Raw genomic sequence first — 20,170 nt, 5'->3', positions numbered from 1 at the left:
AATGTGTGAGTTTTTCTTTTCAAACTTTCTACAACGAGTTTTCTGCATCTCTCATTATGAGCACCATTTTACCACCAAATAGTAATACAGTTGAGCTCCACACGGGACGTGGAAAATTTGCTGGTATGGGTACCAATTTTATGATGATTATGCTATAACACTCATTCCGCCCTTTCATCTACACCGAATTCATAAAACCCTTGTTATTGCTACAATGCAGACACGAGTTCGGAAACATAGCCTTAAGACATCCGCCGTTCCTGTGCTCAAACAATCAAAGTCTTTGTAGAACCCAGCACCGCTTCCATGCTACGGGGAAACACAAAATAACACAATGGTACCATGGGGCTGCCGTGTTTACTTTCTCCAAACTACCTTCTGCAGAACAATTTCACCAGTTCTTTCAAAGATGCAAGAAAACCGCAAAGAAAGAACATGCTTTCTTCCGTACAATCGATTGGAACGTTTCTTGCAGCAGTAAAGACTGAACACAAAGTAGAGGAAGCTCGAAGTACAACCCGCACACGCGCCATGCCACTTATCGCCATCCAACTATCACCCCTGTCGTCATCAACGTTATCGGTGATGCTGTTGGCGCCGTTGTCGCCGTAGGGGCGTCGTCTAGAAACGAATTTTAATTTCCTCTTTCACCAAAACACATTTCCCTTCTGGAACACCTTTGCGCGTGGAAGCGCGTCTGTCGTGATTTGATGGTTTCTTTCTCTCTCCATACTTCCACCATCATCACAAAGACACCATACCTTGCCATCTGAAAAAAGTACGAGAAACTGTTTCAGTTGTAGTATTTGTCACCAGTCGTTTTCTACGCGAAAATACAGCCAAACTCCTATATTGTACGCTTCAACGGAACACCGGATATGCTCTTGGCTTTTGTTTTCTCACCCACCACTCCTAGGAAAAAGGTAAAATACCGTTACCGAAATAAAATTGGCGTATCTTCTTGGTGTAACCTTTTGTTGTCACCTTTCAAGCAAGCATTACAAAGTCATTATGTTAGGTGCCTTTACCGAATAAAACCACAAACACATTTCCATTTTGCTTGTATCAATTTCACACGACAAAGCAAATTTGGCAATAGCTGTAAGGAAGCACGACACAGCAACAAGACTTAAAACAGGGAAGAAATTAGTTATGTCTTTCCAAGCAAATTGAAATGACATCGGAATCTCCCTTCACAAACATTTTATGAAGGGTGACAATCTTTTTCATTTTGATTCAAATTTCGACGGACATGAAATAGATATTTGTAAAGCGTTGTCAAAAAGCGCTTCACCATTGTCCATGTCGAGTAAGAGCTTTGTTTTAATTTGAAGACACGCCAATTACCTGCACATTGCAAACATTCAACGCAAAACAAACGACAGAACCATATTGAGCATTTCTACCAATTTCAAATTCTTTTCCATACTGCGTTTAATTCAAATGTAAACTCTGCGAAGATCAACAATGTTTTTCAAGCTGCTACATTTTTCTGCGTTTAAAAAGCATGAAACATGAATTTTCATCCATTTATTTTCTTTCGGTTCCAACCAGATGGTTTTATTAGACCAAAACACAACGACCAAAAGACAACGGACTTTCTGGTCACGAACGATTGCAAATAAAGCTTCATTTTGCAAATGGATTCTGTGCGCTGCAATTTCTGACCAACAGCATGGTTGTAATTATTCTAATGGATTTTTTGCGACCTATGGCAAGCGACATTCCTCCGTAGTATTCATACCACAAAAATGACCAAAATACTCACCCAGAACCTCCAGCATCTATTTACCGTAGTCTCTGGAATCTATAAAAAAGCATGAAACATTTTTGCATACTTTTCCGTGCAATCTGTTGTCAATGTACGACAGTTTCTAGCCTACAAAGAACACATTCATCACATCAATCCTCAATTACGACATCAGAAATGTCCGCAACGATTCCCTATGACCAATTTTAATCTTAAAAATGTGTCGTCTTTCCATTTTGGTTGCAAATGTCCATTGCTCAAACAAAACGATACACACAGCCGGAAGCATTTAGCTCCGCCAACAAAAAAGATGGAATTAGATCCAGCAACTAACAATTGGAAATGACAACAGGATTTATTTTTAAACCATGACTTCTAAGCTGCTCAGAACAAAGAGGGAAAAGCAGCACCATTTTCTGCCAGTTCTCCGGCCTTTCAGCGCGACTGCCAGCTTAGGACCGATAATGGGATGTCAAGGATTATGGGAAACGTATCCGTGTTGCCGGCAAATGTGCAAGCACGGATTATATGTTGCTCATTGCAACAAGCACATGTTAGGATTTTTTTGGAAATGTGATGTTTTAGATCGGTTTCGTTCGTGGCTCTTATCAAATGACGATCAGTATGTCAATAGTTCAATTCTAAGAAACAATCTTCTTGGATTTGAATGGTTTAAAATTAGAATGCAGTTATAATACAAAAATCTATTAACCATACATTTATCGTACAAAAGACATGAAAATCCTTTGAAAATATTATGTATTCACGAAAATCTCTAATATTTAAAGTAAATCAAGTCAGGTTTCAAAGTTCAATGTTTAACTGAAACTATTCAAGATCAACTAAATGAACTGAAAAATACATGTACCACATTGTTTGATGTTGATATCTCATTAATCCCATTTATTTCATGTTTTAAAAATTTAACATTTACTTGCGTTCAAAATTTCTGCCATTTTGCTCGAAACTGTTGTGTAATGTTGTGTATGTTATAAAATCACACTTTTTAGGCTTTTATAACACTTTTTAGGACACACACAAATACGCCGAAGTGGCCGAATGACTAAAAGTGCTCAATGAAATGCCTTTTTTGTATGGAATGGTATAGTGATGGTGCATCCGTTTCCGTCGTAATACTGCCGCAAGTCGTAGCTAATTTATAAGCATAAATTGATCCGCATCAAATCCAATTTAAACCAGACTCATTTGTTGTCCTCGTTTGGGGTGGAACTTCTCGGTAGAGCGGAAGAAGAGAAAGAATTGTCCGTAGGAGTAAGGCATAGACTTCGTATGCTTCATCAACTCTATATTTACATCCCGGGCTTAGTGACTACTGACTGAAAATTGTTCGTTCTCTCTCTTTCAACCGTAAACGATCTCCATGGTGCAGGTCGTTTGGAAACATGATATTCATTCATAACATCGTCTCGGTGACGCAAGTTCTTAGAACGGTTGGTCCGAGAAGATCGGCGTTACTCTACCAAACAAGTGAAAGAAGAAATGTTGCATGTGGCTATAATGTAATGACTCGAAGCTATTGCCTGAGATGATTGCAAAATCTCGTCGTACTCGACATGCTTCCTGCGGTACAGGAAGGTAGGCTGCAACACTGCTCAGCACGCACCTTGAGGACAAGAATTGATTGGATTAATTCTAATCTAATTCAATATGTAAAACATCTTCGGACGGTCGCCTTAAAACGTGCAAAGTCTTTCGTCTTGATGGTCCTTCTTGCGGATATGCTAAACCATGTTTGCCTTTATCTGCAGGAAATAGACATACAGCTGTTTGAGACATACTTGTTTTGAGTCAATGTTTGAATTTAACGGAAGCCTCTTTTAGATGCGGAGATGGCGGGAAGTTTATTTGAATGCGAACCTTCTCCAACTACGTTGTTTAGTGAACAGCAATGTGTTTGATTCATGGTGATCCAAACTGTGAGGCTAAACATTCTTGCACATTGAACAACAACATCAGCATACTAATACAATATGCAACTGATGACAGTTTGATCGGTTCGCGATTCGAAGATGTTGTAGGATAGTTTTTCTAACCAAAATGGACTGCTTCTGGTCAATTAGAGAAACAGCGGTTACTTGTCAAACATGTGCCTCGTCAAACAAAAGGTTCGATTATTGAGTTAATGAATTGTGAATAAAGCTCACGACTCACCATTGACTTCATTAGCTTCATCATGAAAGGGATTGGGAACGTTCAAAGTTTTATTGGGTTTGATTATGGTGACGAAACTTTTCGGACATTTTCTCGGGTGAATTTGTATGGAGATGATAAAGTTGTTTATTAATTTAGTGGGCTAGTTTAGGATTACTACCTGCAGTACTCAACAGGGGCCAAAAAGGGATATGATGTTTGGGTGTTGAGCAGCAGAATGTTAATTTAGCTAGATTGTCCTTTTCTAGTTGACTGATTAATTTATCACCAAAATAACAATGAACAGCTATGACAAGGCTGCGATTTAGTTGATTTAAGTCTAAAAATTGGTAATTAAATTGATTGTCACAAAATGTATTTTAGTTCCAAATAACCATAACATTATTAAGTTTGAAGCACATGTTTTAAATATGTCATATGCTCGTAAAAGTCAAGAAAGAGACTGTTGCACGACAAAGGAATTACATTCATGAGAACTTCGAAAGATAGAGAACGCAAGAGTGAGGCAAATAAGTACGAGAAGGATGAAATAAGACAACCACAGAATAAGCCAGAGTATGGGGCGGAATACACCATTGAAAGACAGTCCAAATGTATAAACACGCTTTAGAAAGCCTGTAGAGCATGCAAACTACATCTTGAAAATATTAAAAATTTACAAAAACCATAAGCACAAATATACAATTAAATAAATAAGTGAGATCAAATCAGTTACGATCTGCGAGAGTCACCCATTTCTGTACATTGTAACTAGAGTAAAACATTGCCACTGCATACCGAAACTGTTTACAAAACACCAACCAACTCTTACGTTCATTTGTTGATTCTTAGAAAGCAACCAACCATACTCCTATTACTATATGTACTTATACAAAAGACATAAACAAGATGATCATGCCTTCAGAAGCCAGAATTGTTAGAATTATGATGTTTGTTTGCGGCATTCCGCAATGCGGAGAGCATCATGAATATACATTCAAATTGTGTTTCATACGACCACCTAAAGTAAACCATAACTGTATACATGATTATCTACTATGGAGCAGATTAAACACACAATGAATATAGTCCCGGATCTGTTCTGACCACACAATCCAGACCAGCGCTTCTTTACTTCAAGATAAAATCTCCGTTTCATTCTCACACACGTCATATTCCACGCCGCTTAGTTATGTGACCTTACGCTGTGTACGTTGCGTGATTGACAGCCGCATTCTTTAATGGGAAGTGATTAATCAAATATTCAATTACTCTGACAGCTTGATCTTGGGAGCTATATGCCAAACGCGTGTTCATCATATGATAAAATGCCCCGTAGCTTTCTTTCATTTCAAACAAGTGGAACCAGTATCGAATCAATGAACGGGACTTCAGGGAGTAAGGTGTCAAGATTGATCAGAGAAAGAATGAACACAGGAATGGTAAACTTTCTTCTTTCAAAAATGTTTTGTTCTTTGAACAACATTCTCCAAAAAGCCCAGTAACTTGGAACATGTTTTTTAGAATATGGTAGCAATTCTAAGATATTGGACCACAATAGATTATCTGAAATGTAAATACAAACGAAACAGATAAACTAACAAAAACGAAAAAAATTCGAAAAAAATCCTTCCCACTGCAGGAATTTGAATAAATTAGAGTAGAATTAGTAAGAAAAAAAATCAAATGAACTTTTCCAGACCTTCATAAATATTTTCAAACCAAAACCCCATGCTAGACACTGTAATTTACTGTAACATTATTAAAAGCTACCGAAATCGACAACTGCTCACAACTGGCTATATCGTGCAAATTTCTACGGGTGGTACATGAAGCTTTGTTCCAGGGCCCCATGTACTAATCTCATTTTCATGCATCTTTCCAACTTCAAACAGACTCCAATCAAATCAGCACTTCCAGGCCTCAGGAGCGACGAACACGAGTGTTCTTCACAGGCTTGTGTGACAAACGAAAGTACACAGTAATCTACTACAGCTACCACCATGTTTCAAAGAACGGAAAAGCCTGGAAAGCCTGTCATCAGATCCTCCTCATTGCGTTTCCTGACCCTCCACCGTCTTTGTGTGGATTTGATAAGTAAGTTCAATGTCGACCAAATTAGACTCTGTGTGTATCGGCGGTATGGTTCGTTAAGCATTGATTCAAATGATTCTTTATAACCTCTTTTTCAGCTGCTTCTTTTCTGTCGATATCAGAAACAGCCTCCCATGCACACGTTAAAGCTTGAATAATAGATTACAGCAGAAGGTCAGACTATGCTATTGACGTATTTCAAAACAATCTATAACTTTTCCATTTCTGCTTCGTTCAAAAAGGACACACACATAATAAAACACGTTTCATTGATACATTGATACATTTTCGTGAGCAATTGAGTTTCATGCAGCATTCCTGTATCAAATCATAAAATTTGCGTGTTTTTTTAATGACCTATCACTGACTATTCTGCTATGGTAACAATAATGAGTCACTGAAAGCCAAGCTCACTTCACTAGTGGGTACGGGCAGGCCTTGACCGACACCGGTTGTTGTGCCAAAGAAGAAGATCAAATGCTACATTTTTGTGTCTGCCTGTTTATTTTGCTCTCTTAGACCATACATTCAGCAAGTTTTTTTTTGGAGAAGATACATTGTCAACACTCATTACAATTTGCTTCTGATGCATATTCACCATGATCGTAACTCATAACGCTTCTACACTACCTCCAACTTCTGACTCCAAACCACTTCATAATCTAATCACACTCCTAAGATTCCACTGCCAACGACGAACATAAAATATCCAGTATAATATCACCCAATGATGCCATCTCACAGCATTCTTCTGGTCCTGTCTTTGCTTATCTGTCTTGACCCAGCTCTGCAACACAAGCTACCAACCAAGGACGGAACGTAGCCATTTCTTCGGATTATACAGCATGCTCGGTCTAGTCACTCTGACAAGACACCAAAGTGCCGAGTTGGGTTGATTTGAATATCTTAATAAACCGAAATAGAAGAAATGTCTGTCATTCTGCTTCAGCCCTTGAACTATCTAAGAGGATAGAATGTACCATCACACAGATTTTACAAACGACTTCTTGCCAAGCCCAAACAGAATTTTGGCAGGAAAATACTAAACATGTAACAAACGTATTTGCCTTTGCATGGTGCGGCTCTGATTCCTATGTTAGCCTGTTTTACGATCAGGCAAAAGAAGTAAAATGGAAATTACAAATTCACTCCTCTAAACCTGCAGTCTACATTGTCCTCTCGTCATTGGACGCATATTTTGACTCTCACAATCTTATTTTCAACGTGCATGGAACAACCGAGATCGAGATTTATCATTCCTTGATGTTTTGTCCAAATAAGAAACATGAATGGGGGACTCTTCCACACAATTTGAATAAATTTGTATCGCTGGCCGAGAATACCGCTTAGATTTAAAGCCTACATCAACACATCGCTTCCTGCCTTCTGTGTTGTAGGATCTATGTGCATGCTCTTTCAACACTCCCCAAGAAAATGTACCACAAGAAACTCCAATCACAGATTCACTTTGTTGGTTCGTTGATAAGAAAGCAGTAGCAAATGCTACTTTTACAGAAGAGAGTGCCCATCGTCGTTGATTTACCTGAAGGGAGATAAACATTAAGTCTTCAGCTGCTTTAAAACGAGGGACTTCCAAATGGTAGATAACGAAAACACGTGGCTGTTTGTCTATGAAACTGTTTTTGTAGCGTAAGATACATTTATTCCAATCTCTGACAAACCTGATTTGTATTTGTAATTGTGGAAATCTGGAGACACCTTCTAGTGAGAAACTGTACGCATGTTGGTGCGTCGCGATCTGTAAATTTTCACTTTAGCTTGAGAAACGTCCAAACGCTGCAAATGGTATCTGAAATGTATCAGAATTGCAAAGTATTCGCGCTACGACATCACTGATAAGATCGGCTACAATTTTATGAGCCCATAAAATCTCTACGCAATGGAATCCGGTACCACCGGATGCAAAAAGTAATGGTCGGCCCGCAACGACGCGAGTCTTCTGCTACGGTGTCTTGTAGTATTTTGATGTAATTTTCAACATCCAATGAACGATTTACATTTCAAAAGAAAGAGCAAAAGACGAAATTTTCGCATGTTTTTGTGATTCATGTTCAGAGATCATGCAGCATTAATCGTTATCTCCCTGTGTCTCCAAAAATAACAGTTATGAATAAACATCGAAGGAAAGCTGCTTCAAATAAATAGATTGCAACTATTAAATCAACGACACATCTATCCTCAAATTACTATATATTATGACACAGCTCTATTTACTTAATACATACCTCAAATTTACAAGCTATAAAAAGTTAATAAAAGACGTGAAAAGCACTTTTATTACGTTTTACATCGTTATTTGTTCGGTTGAAGCAAAAAACGGTCCGTGACTGAATAAGAAAAACTTTGCATACGCATCTCTATCACTTACCTATGCTGATGGCTCATGGAATTTTCTCATGTCTTTTTTTATGGGTCCCTCATTCTCCTGAGTAATTTGAACAACAACAAAAACCCATGGAAGCTGCACAAAAGCTGGCAATCACCGCAATCTGTCAACCGTACAACGGCCATGCTCATAAAAGAATGGAATGTTTGCAAAGTTCATTTGAAGTTTATTTTGCTCTCCTGTCCTAGAAGGTGATCCTACATTTTTGATGTGCAGAGAATGCTATGCTAGGATAGAGGAAAGAGCAGGTAACTCCATTAGAAAAAGGTACACTGCTTCGGCCTTAAATCGGTTCACATACTATGTGGAATGTTTTTCTTATCTTCGATCCTTCCGGTTACAGTTTGAATCCATCTATGCATTACTAAAGCTGCTCTGAATGGCGTATCATCGTTTCGCATTCAAGTGGTCAAATTCATCACAAAAACCTTAAACTTGAACTAAAATGGAATACATTTTTCTAGCTTTGGCTGTAGATTATTCTTTGGGATTCAAGATATATAGAGTTTTTTTTAACGCTTTGCTACCCATGAACCATGTCTCGCATACTTTTCACGCTGCCGATCTCTTTGAAACAAATCGTAGGATATGCAACCCATCAACATTTATTATTTATTTACAAAAGGGTCGATTCAGATCAGTTACGATTCTCCTCCACCTTCCGCTCTTGCTAGCTGACTTTCATTCTTAGCTTATTTGGCTTAAGGTAGGTGTATCAAAACGCGATTGAGTCATGACATTCGGCTTGAACAAAACACCCTTTTTCTAAAATCTTCATCATAAGCGCATTCTTTCCAAACACCATCATATATTTACCTCCTACATAAAAGCAAAACACCCGACAATTCCAGCCTACCAACATTCTACAATACCAACAACTAGTATGAGTTACAGATTAGCCTCTCTCAACTGGAATCGTTTTCCATTTACTCTGCCCTTTATTCGTCTTGATTCCATTCTCACCGGTCCATAAGATAGTACATTAAAAGCATCATGCCTTTTTTCCTTCACAGGAACTTTATTTCTACACATTCCACCAGCGAGGAGTTTTAAATTGATTTTCGTCTGGCGTAACGAAATCATCAATAAAACGCTACATACCAATTGCGCACCAGCGAACGCGTACACTCCCTCATACGATTGTTTTCCGCCAACAAAACCACGACAAATAAGATACACGCGCGTCTCTCAGGCTAGAGTACAAATGGGTTTTCCCCTGCCAATAAAAAAGGCAAAAGGAACCAGGAAGCACGACAGACACGCACCGAGGCGTCACTGAAGCGAAATAAGGACACGTGACAGGAGTACAACTCTTGCGAGCGAAGATATTACACCGATCTGTAAGTGTGCAAAGGGATTTCGTTTCCATCGCTATGGTAACACCATACAAGAGTTTCAAGTGCTTCGAAACACTCAGAGCTACCATAAGCGTTTCTTAGGCATACCAAAAATGCTTGAGAATTCTCGTGTGCGGTGGTATTCAAAAAAGGTGAAGGATATTGCGTCGATTTAAAACACTGTGTGAGTAGGTTTGTGTGGTTTTTTACTTTTATCTGAAATGTACCTTACACTTTTCCTCTTTGATTTAGGAATCTCATTGCAATGCATGTATTCCAGGTAACTTACCCAAACAAACCCACAATTCCCATGATTTCACGTATAAAACATCTGATACCTGAGACGACTTGAATTCAGGACAAAACGCCTCTTTTTTCTATCCAATCGATACGCAACAGCACTTTTAGAATGAAGCCACCATTTTACACTGAACAGTCACCAGATATATTTTTCCCAAGACCTAATAAATTTGCAATAGACAATGTTTTGCGAAGCAACATTTACGGAACTGATGGCAATGTGTCGTACGTGAGTTGCTTAGTTGAGTAGCTGTAAGCAGTCGTGCGAGGCTCAACCGAACGTGTAACGTTTGGCGGTGGATCTTCTTATGAATATAGCGGCTTTCATAAATTATCGTCAAACCTTCCCGACACCATCATCAATCACAAACCTGAAGGGTATGAAACTCTTTCACAACACGCTTGCACTGTTACTCCTGCTGCATGGGACTATGCTTGTACCATTTACATGAACCATTTCATTTATTAATCATGCCATGTTCTACCTACAAGCAATGGAAACTTTTATGTTACACACACTCCGCCAATCGATAAGTGAATTAAACTAATGCTTCAAGCATTTGTCATCCGCTTCACATAAAGAACCGAGAGCCGCACCTCACGTTTATCACTAAACAATACATAAGAAAAGTAAACACCTACTTGATCCTTATTATCACAGTGCTGTTCCATTCATCCAAATCTATACCTCAGCGATCACTCCGAAAACCACACAACCAGCTTTCGCTACTTACGACATCAACATTCCAAACTACATGGCCACTCACATATCAAAACCGAATACTTGTGCCTAGAAGTGGCTGCAGCTCGATAATTAATTGCATTTGAATGATACACTACCTCGTCTAGGCTGCACTGGACCAGTAATTCAAAATAAAGTACACAGAGAAACACCGCAACCATGTCGACGAATATCTACGGATTCCTCTGATTGGCCCCCAAACAGGAGGATATTAGCATACAACATGCACCGTGAGCCAACTCGTTTTCTCTCCATTGCTGGCTGAGTACATTCCATCCTAACCCAATCTCCAGCAACCAGACAGGTGCTGATCTCGTAAGCCTACAGTCACTTCCCGATTAGCAGGTATCGCTTCCATTGCCTCACAACATCCATCATCCGTATTTCGCTTGTGCAAGAGAACCCGTGCCTAAGCCACACATCGAGCAAGCGTTTTCCGAAAGTAGTTCCATGGAAATAGTTCCTTGCAGTTCCATCGGTCTACCAGTACATCATTCCAGAGCAACGCGAAAAAGCTGTTCTCTATCGACATTCGAGCATCTCGGATGCGTTGATACCGTACCAATCGTCTATCAACCACCAACAGTTCCGTGGTTCAACCATCGTTTACTTCATCTGTGATTTATTGCAAAACAGCAGCCACCATACGGTGTTACGAGATGTGCAACCGTTGCTTATCGGATCGAATATTGGTAACGTACTGGACCAAGGTTAGGAATAGCTGTTACCGTCTCTCTTTTAATCTCCCTTTCCAAAGCTTTTTTATCGCTTCATTTTGCAAATTTTCCTTACTCTTCTGCAAACGAGCACATGCAGATTTTCACACCCAATGCTCGCGTTTACATGCCAAAGGTCTTTGCACGGAAGCCCGATACAGTTCATTTCGCTACCAAGGTGCAAACGAAGCAATAACGGCATATGCTCACAACCTCACGACCTCTTCCTGCAAACCAACCACCATTGCTAACGATGCTTATCATGCAGTTTATCTTCACTCTATCTAACAAGGTGCATCGAAGCTGAGATTTTGCTTACATTTTTCATCAATACTGCGTCGATAACAAAGGAAAATCCTGTTGTATTATCCATTCTGCTCGCATAGCTGGAATGCTAGGTTGATGCATCCCATGCAAAAAGTGCAAAAAAAACAACAAGAATTGTGAAGTGCTTCATTTGACCACTTCTGCCATGCAAACCGCTAACGCTGCTAAAGTATCCTAATTGCCAGAGCATCTCAGTTCGTGGCCTATCCATTTTTGGGTATTTGAGAAAAATGCTGATTCAATTATTATACATCTCATACAATAAACCATGGCTTCTCCAAAGCGACCCCTGCAACCCAACCACACAAAATGATAATTTTTATGCCACCTTTAGATACTCTTTGACGAACACTTGTACCACGAGAGGAAGCGAGACTAACGAGCGCATATCACAATCTCATTCTTTCAACGAACAGGCCTCAGAATTGGGCCATTCTTGTGTCACCTTGTTAGCTAATTGCTTAACGCTGCAAAACTATTTGTTGCTGATATATTTTGAAAATACTAAATATATATTTCACTAAACACATATTCCAGAACTACGTGTATACCATACCATCTTCAGTTTTCTTCTTTGATTCCTCAATCATGAAGCTCCTCAAAGCATTAAAAATGTTTTACATTTATTTCGAGCGAAATGTCTCTTTACATGCATGATACTCTCATACACCTTGGGAAATCATACTAAAACCTTCCAAAATATTAATCTCGACCCTTTGTTGACTTGCTTTGCAAATAAAAGACATTTCTTAGCCTCGTGTTGCACTCCCGCAACGGCCAACACAATCCTGGAGGCAGGCGAAAAAATATTCAGTCCAAATAAACAAATATTCCTCTGAGACATGGTGACTCTTGTCTTGACAAATAAATTCACCTGACCTTTCTTCGTCCAAGTTACAAATGGACATATCGCTATTACCAGTGCCCAAGAAAAAAACACATTCATTCATTTTCTCCAGTATCCTGCTCAAATCCAAATAAGACCCATGCTCTGGCCACAAAGGCGGGAAGTGTGCTGGATTACCTACTGTAAAACGGAAAAGAAATTGTCAAATACTTCCCGCTTCGCAACGCTTCATTGCACGGGGATATTGGTGGTCGTGCAACCTGCTACGTCACATATTGAAAATTGATCGACAGCAAACAAGCAAAAGAACCAAACTCAATTCCATCGATCGAGGCTTACTTGCTCCCATGGGGCCACTGTATTTGGATGTGAGAGCTATTATCATCTTTCAGCTTCACTTTTCATTCTCCTGCAGACGTTTTGGGGATAAAGCTTTCTAAGCCAAGCCAGGAGACGGTTGTAATGTAGCCTACATTCAATCGGCCATAGCTGTCCCCTTCTTGTCATCAATTCACTCGTTTGCTTCTGCTGACGAAGCAGTTTGAAGAAATTTGAATTCTCCGGAGGGGTGACAGTGGCTTGTTTTTCTTTCCTTGGGCTTGTAACATTTCTTGGTTGGAAAAATCTTTTTCTGTTACCAAACTGTTTTACTTGACTTTTCTCGGGTTTCCTTTACTCTTCCAGTTTATTCAGTGTTCGAAAGCAGTAATCCTTATGGCCTTCCGACAGAAATTTTCTTTCTTTCACGGGGCATTTCCTTTCGTATAAAGTTTTTGAACAATTTTCGTCTGGTGCGCACATTTTCCACTCCCTTACCGCTCACATTTTTCACATAACAACCAACGAGGGGTGTGTTTGTGTAATTTTGTTTCTTTTTTGCTCCACTTACTTTGTTCTTGCCTTTTTTCTCTATAGCTCGATAGGAGCAACCATCCCAAACAAGGAAAATAATGCAACGGATGCATGCCGCTAACAGTAGAAGGGAAAGTTTTCACATAATTTGACTTAATTACGTCCGCGTTCACCAGCCGTTTCAGCCTTCCATCGAAGTTCATATTTGCTTCTGAGTCACGGCATAGGTTTATTAGAAAGTGTCTCATTCTGTATGGAATATTATCTCAGACCGAACTTACCAACCCACTCGAACAATACACACCAAGACTCTAAAGTGTTATTCAAAAGTGTATTACAATTGACACAATAAACATGTGATTCATACCATCCCTCTCAATTCACTGACATTTTGTTTGCTGCCTACAATCACGAACAACCAACAACACAAAATAACATCATCGCATTATTTACTGCTAACGTACTCTCCAACGATCAACAAATCCTCTTCTTCTACCTACCGATAAACAAACTAACTGAAAATCTCTTCCAGCCAGCCAGATTTCTTTGAAACTTCTCACGACGACAGCTGGCGACTTTTCATTGCCATCGAGGGCGTCAAATTTTCAGCTTAACGCGTTTACTTTCGCCATCATCATCATCATCATCATCACCAGCAGCAGCATCATCATCATCTTCTTCATTACCATTGCCACTGCTTGAACTCGCTGGCCTTTTCTTTTTGCATCGTCAGCAATAGCACTGTATCCACGGAAGAGGTTCAGTTTTACCATAACGACCGGTAATTTGAGACCGGTTTGCAATGCTCATTAACGCCAGCCAGTCGCACTGACTGCCAATGTTGACGGAAGTCCCATGGGATAAGACCAACAACCTCTTCTCTTCTTTTCCTCAAAGATTCCCGCGTGTGTCCCGTTCCCAAACTACAGCAAACACAGAAATTGTCACCCCAAACTGGCTCACCAATTTATCCAGGTTCCTGGTTTGTACACACGATGCATAAAGAGAACTGTAACAGCCTAGCAGAGAATGTGAGAATGTTTTGACGACGAAGGATGCTTTCTTCGTATTCAAATGGAACATTTTGTTTACACATAGAGTGTAGCGAACGACCACCAAACAAAAAGCGTTCATGTGAGAATATCTACTCCAGGAAGTAATTTGACACATCCACCTCAAAACACCAGTTTCATTCCTCTTCCCATGACATCATGAAGACACCTCCCTATTAAGAAATCACCAACAGCTAATATCTTCCTTCGGTCGTTTTTTGATGAGATTGTTAAGCCACTGGGACCTCTCCGCACACAAATTCTCTAAAAAGCGACACAAGGCACAAGGGCAAGATCAAACAGTTTCACACGTACAGCTGCGGATAAGATTTCCACCTGGAAGTACGACGCACGTTCAACGCCGAAACTTGATGCCATGATGGACCTCAAAGGAACACACGTTACTTCGCGGAACACGACCTTTCCCCCTGCCAATTATTGGCTGTGCCCGTACTAGATCAGGCTTTTTTGTCGAGCTTATTCCATCACACGTGTGTTCCATCACAGATTCATTAGCGCGCGTGCAAGAATCCTCGGCAAACACAACGAACTCCCAACGTTATGAAGCAATAAACATACTGCAGAGTTTCGGGATTTGGAAAGACTTTCGCAAGGCTTTTCTTGTCCGTGTTGTAGCGCGACAGTTTCCATTCACGCTTCAATCATCAAGGGAGAAAATCACCTTCTCTCGCTCATATGTCTTATCCTTGACATCATTTTTTATGTTCTCTGTCTCGCGCTGGAGCAATTTCTTTTTGAAACCAAGTTATCCATTAACGTTCTCGTATCATGCGCGAAAGCTCGTTCTGCTTCGCAGTGGTTAATAAATAATTCCTCTCTGACGCTACAACAAACGCAGTAGGAAGAACACATCGCCATGCGTTACGTGAATCTGTTATATTTCCCTTTAGGGACATGTAATTTTGTCTCTACATGAAGACACTGTTGCACAATGTTTGCAAACTTTGATAAATTCTCGAAAATTCTGGTTTGTTTTTAAACTTTTTGGACCATTTAATACGATTTTGATTGATTACTCCCATGGTAAACTCATCACAAGATTTAATATGCATCAAAATGTTATCAGAATAAAAAGAAGAAGAATCCCTAATAATTCAATATGCATAAATTACGCCACACTTTCTATACGCAACACATCCATCCCATGTTTTCCATTGAAATAACTTTTTCAGGGTGATCATCATCAATTTTGATTTGTTTACCGTATCGCTTCCCTCGGATTATATGGGCAAGAATATTCAATTTCCATTCTTTCTATTTATGCTTATAGACATGCAACCAGATAAATTTCTAAATCTTTTCTTTTTTTTTCAATTATATTTCAATGAACGGGAAGTCAAAGAAACGAGCAATACATCCTAACGTAGAGTATAACGCTTCATATACTTTGAAAACGATTGCTAGAACTCTGTGGGCTGAGCTTCGTAGCATCTACCCCAAGAACAACCCCGAGAGTGAAAAATGTCACCTATTAGGACCAACACATATTACTACACATCCCCTGAAACACGAAAAGGAAAAGTGTGTTCTCAAAATATGACCTACGTGTGGGATTCCACGTACACCCTTCCCCAGAGCCGCAATGATAGTATGTGAGAAAATGTTTGAAAGGACGAAAAATATTGCACAGCGTTCCCACAGACAGTAGCCATCATATCGCACATCAAGCAGGAACGAAAGGCACGCTACCGAGCAGCAGGGAATAATTCATTGAATTTGCCACAGCTTCGTTCTCCATGGACCATTATTTGTTGACTGTAGCGTAAAGCTTTAATGTCGGCCACATCACCATCCCGGCGGTTGCTGGGGTGTCAGAGGTTTGCCGGCCACAGTTTGGGGGAAAATGGTTTAACAGTTTCACCACAGGGAAGCGCGCATGCTGCTGCTGCAACGTGTTGCAACTACCGTTTTTCTCCATTTTCTCCTGAAATCATATGAGACCATTTTTGTGCTCCCTTTTTTGTTGCAATGTTTGGCTGCATAAGCAAATAATAATGCCAACAGTTTATTTAACAATAGCATCTCTTTTTTACCAAGAAGCTATCCTCTAAAAAAGCGATACAGTAACGCACAGCAGCATGTCCGCTACAATCCTCAGCTGTATACGAACGTGCAACAACAAAAAATAAAACAGCAACGATTCCTGAGGTGAAGCAACAACGTTTTAATATTATAGCACAATAATGCTGGCTATAAATTGACACTGCATGCCAACGGTGGCCGGCGCAAAAATGAAAGGGCTTGACTTTATGACAAAAACACCGCACACCAACAGGCGAAATGGGTTCAATATGCGGTGGAAATGAGATACAACGTGCAGCTTCGCAAAATCAACTTTGGCACACGACACGGTTTGGGTTTTATTATTCGGCCATTCCAGTCGTTTGTTATTTCGACCCCCACTGCCCCATTTTTCCGCCATTTCCACCCTTAGCGCACGGACACGGAAGGAAGTTCCTCACAAAGGGATGTTTTTCTTGGTGTTGTTGGAACATTTTATCACCAGTGGAAAGCATTTGCTGGTAGTTTTTTATGGTAGAGTCGTCTTTGGCTTCACTGTATGCAAGGATCTTACAGTTGGACGACCAACGGCTCATTCGAGCCATTCTCCTAAGATAAAACACAACAGAAATCCTCCAACATCCAGCAGCAAAACACTGCAACAAGGATCATCTCTCCATTCGCTTACGTTCTTCTGTCCGACCTTTGCTCCACTGCCGGATTGAATGAAGCCCCGCTGCCAACTGTGAAAAGTCGGAAAATGTCCATTTTCACAGCACGTTGAGCACGATTGTTTCGTTATTTTAAAGTCACAAAGCTGACCCGTTTACCACCCATCGCTTCCAAACTTGCCGCAAGCCAACCAGCACGGGTGACTGCAACGACACATTCCCAAAGTGCAAAGCAAAACAAAAACAGTGATGCACAATGGCAAGATGCACCACACATGCCAGAGACCGGGTGTCCATGTGCAACAGCAGCAATTTTACGCTTCTTGCAGTTCCATTCGCTCTACCCTAGTCTTCGACCGGGTGGTATGTGTATAGTTTGACCTGTCCGAGCCTGTCAGCCGAAACATAAATTATGTTATTTCACACACAAAAGCCGGCGCTATTTCGCTACGGGTTCACTTTGCCTGCAGGAGGCCAGAGGCGCTAATTGGTGCAGGAAAAGTTTGCGGACTACTTTAATTGTTACTGCTGACCTGCTGCTTTATCGGTGACCCGGTACCGTGGGGACATTCTTCACAGCGTTTGCTGTATGTGCTTTATGGCATGATCAACCCAACCTTTCTCCGGGGAGTATTGACACGGAAAGGGAGAAAAATATCCAGGATAGAACTTTTAAGAGGATTAATTTTTGAGCCAAAAGCGTGTCCCTGATGCAAGGAACCGTGCAGTGGTTGATCAATTGATGACAATTAATTTGATCATTATGTTCTGATACAACAGGGTTGCCGACCCTCCTTTTCGGTCTGGATGCAGTCTCTATGTGTAATGATGCAGTTCATTTCTCCCGAAACGAATTTGATGCTGAGCGCAGCTGCCGTTGAAATCCCTTAATTTATGTACTTTGGATAAAATGTTTTCTTCCTGTTTATGGAGCGTTGTGCTCACCACAGCATAGAGTTTTCACAAATTATTCAACTCATCCATAAAAGAGCTAAACCATAGCCTCAAAATGAAAATCAATATTTTGCCAACTGCTCAAACAGAACTGATGTTGGGTTAATTATCTATATTCTAATACTTTTCATACAAATTGATCTGTATAGCATTACTCTCCGCTAGTTTCTGCTCTGAGGTTATGCCTCTTTAGGATCCTTAGGATGGATAGAACCATTAGGATCTTTAAAACATCATGATTAAACACAGGAACAATGCTATAAAAAACACAATTCAATAGTTTTAGATACTCCACTTCTTTAGTTTTCATTGCACAGTTAATATTCTGGACGACAACCAAGATGAATCAACGAACGAATGCCTGTACCCAAGAATGTCTAACTTGTCAGAGCGTATCTAATGTTAACCTCAAAAGTATCTCCACTTGTCTGTCGGATGCAATTCAAGCGTATTTTGAAAGATGACCTCCACTTTCTCTGACAAAACCGAGAGCAAACTGTTTGTTTTGGGAGGTTAGGTAGACGATTAAACGATTTTGCTTCCGCCTCCTAGCATCGTGTACAAACCGTTGTTCGATACTTATTGGAAGGCCAACCTCTCGTCACAACCTTCTCGCAGACGAGTTATTTGTTATCACAAATCCACATCACGAATGAACCTACATCGTGGGCTGTGGTAGACTTCTTGTTCTCAAACATCGGCTCAAGAGTGAACAAATGGATCGAAACGAACCGAATCGAAGCAATTTGATGGTTCTGATGCCATGCTTCTCATGTCAAGAATGTACGACTAATGAATAATTTCGTTTATCAAGTGGAATCGAGCGTGCATTGGACTCAAAATCCAATTTTATGCTTTTGTAGAAATTTGTGCAGTCGTTTATCGAAGTGATCCTTAATGAAGTGGTTTTAAATTTGAATTATTTGTATGGCGACGATATGGTGAGTTGATTAAACATTCCTGTCCGTAGACAAAAGTTTGTTTGATATTTTTTAGTTGACATTCGATTTTGAATTCAATATGAATTTATTATTTACTTACGCAATGACGCAATACATAAAATATATAATATATTTGTACGTTTAAATGTTTGTTATTTACTTTTTGTATATTCTAATTTTAAAAATAAGTAAACAATCAATTCTTTCAGAGCCATGTTTAATCATATGTAACGATAAATCCTGAAGAAAAATAACCTATATTACGATTCATTCATTAAAGAAAGCTGATAACAATATAGCAAAGCTAGTATAAGTCGGTGGCATCAAAGATGAGATTCAAATGTGGGAGAGACAGTATTATTTTTATTTGCACCTGATGCATTCATACTTTGGAATGTTGTTTATCTGTTTCTTCATTCTCCACTATAAGCATGACCATATTGAAAACGATGCTATAAGCCTCATTAACGTTCAACTTGGCAAAATAAAATATCAACGATGTGCTTAGCACTTAATCCTGAATTATTAAGCCTTGAGAAATGATTTTTGGTTATAAGTTTTTGTTATGAGTCTTCGCCTTTTGATAGAGGAACTTTAGACGATAGTGGATTATCCTCGCATAATAGTTGAGAGTTGAGTTCAGTGCTCAAAATTACTCAAATACCTTTTTCTCTCAAGTTATCGCAGAGCATCTTTGGATTACTCTAAAGGTAAAAATTGTACATTTATTGCAAAATTGTATGGCAGTTACATAGAAAAAACGATGAAATTGAATGAATATACTTTAGGAAAAAAAGTTTTTCTACTCAAGGCTTTCATTAAGGGGCCGTGTTAAACCATGAATTTATCACTGTCTAGGATTGTTTGACACAGGTAAATAACAAACATAAAATGATGCAAATATATTTGAGCACTTTCCTGTTATATGAATGCACTCAGATAAAGGGGATTTAATGAAAACAGATAGTAACAAATTTATATTATTGCATTAAAATTCTGTTTTGATT

This window comes from Anopheles merus, chromosome 2R, assembly GCF_017562075.2.
Source record: "Anopheles merus strain MAF chromosome 2R, AmerM5.1, whole genome shotgun sequence".
NCBI classification, from domain to species: domain Eukaryota; kingdom Metazoa; phylum Arthropoda; class Insecta; order Diptera; family Culicidae; genus Anopheles; species Anopheles merus.
This window is presented reverse-complemented; position numbering follows the sequence as displayed.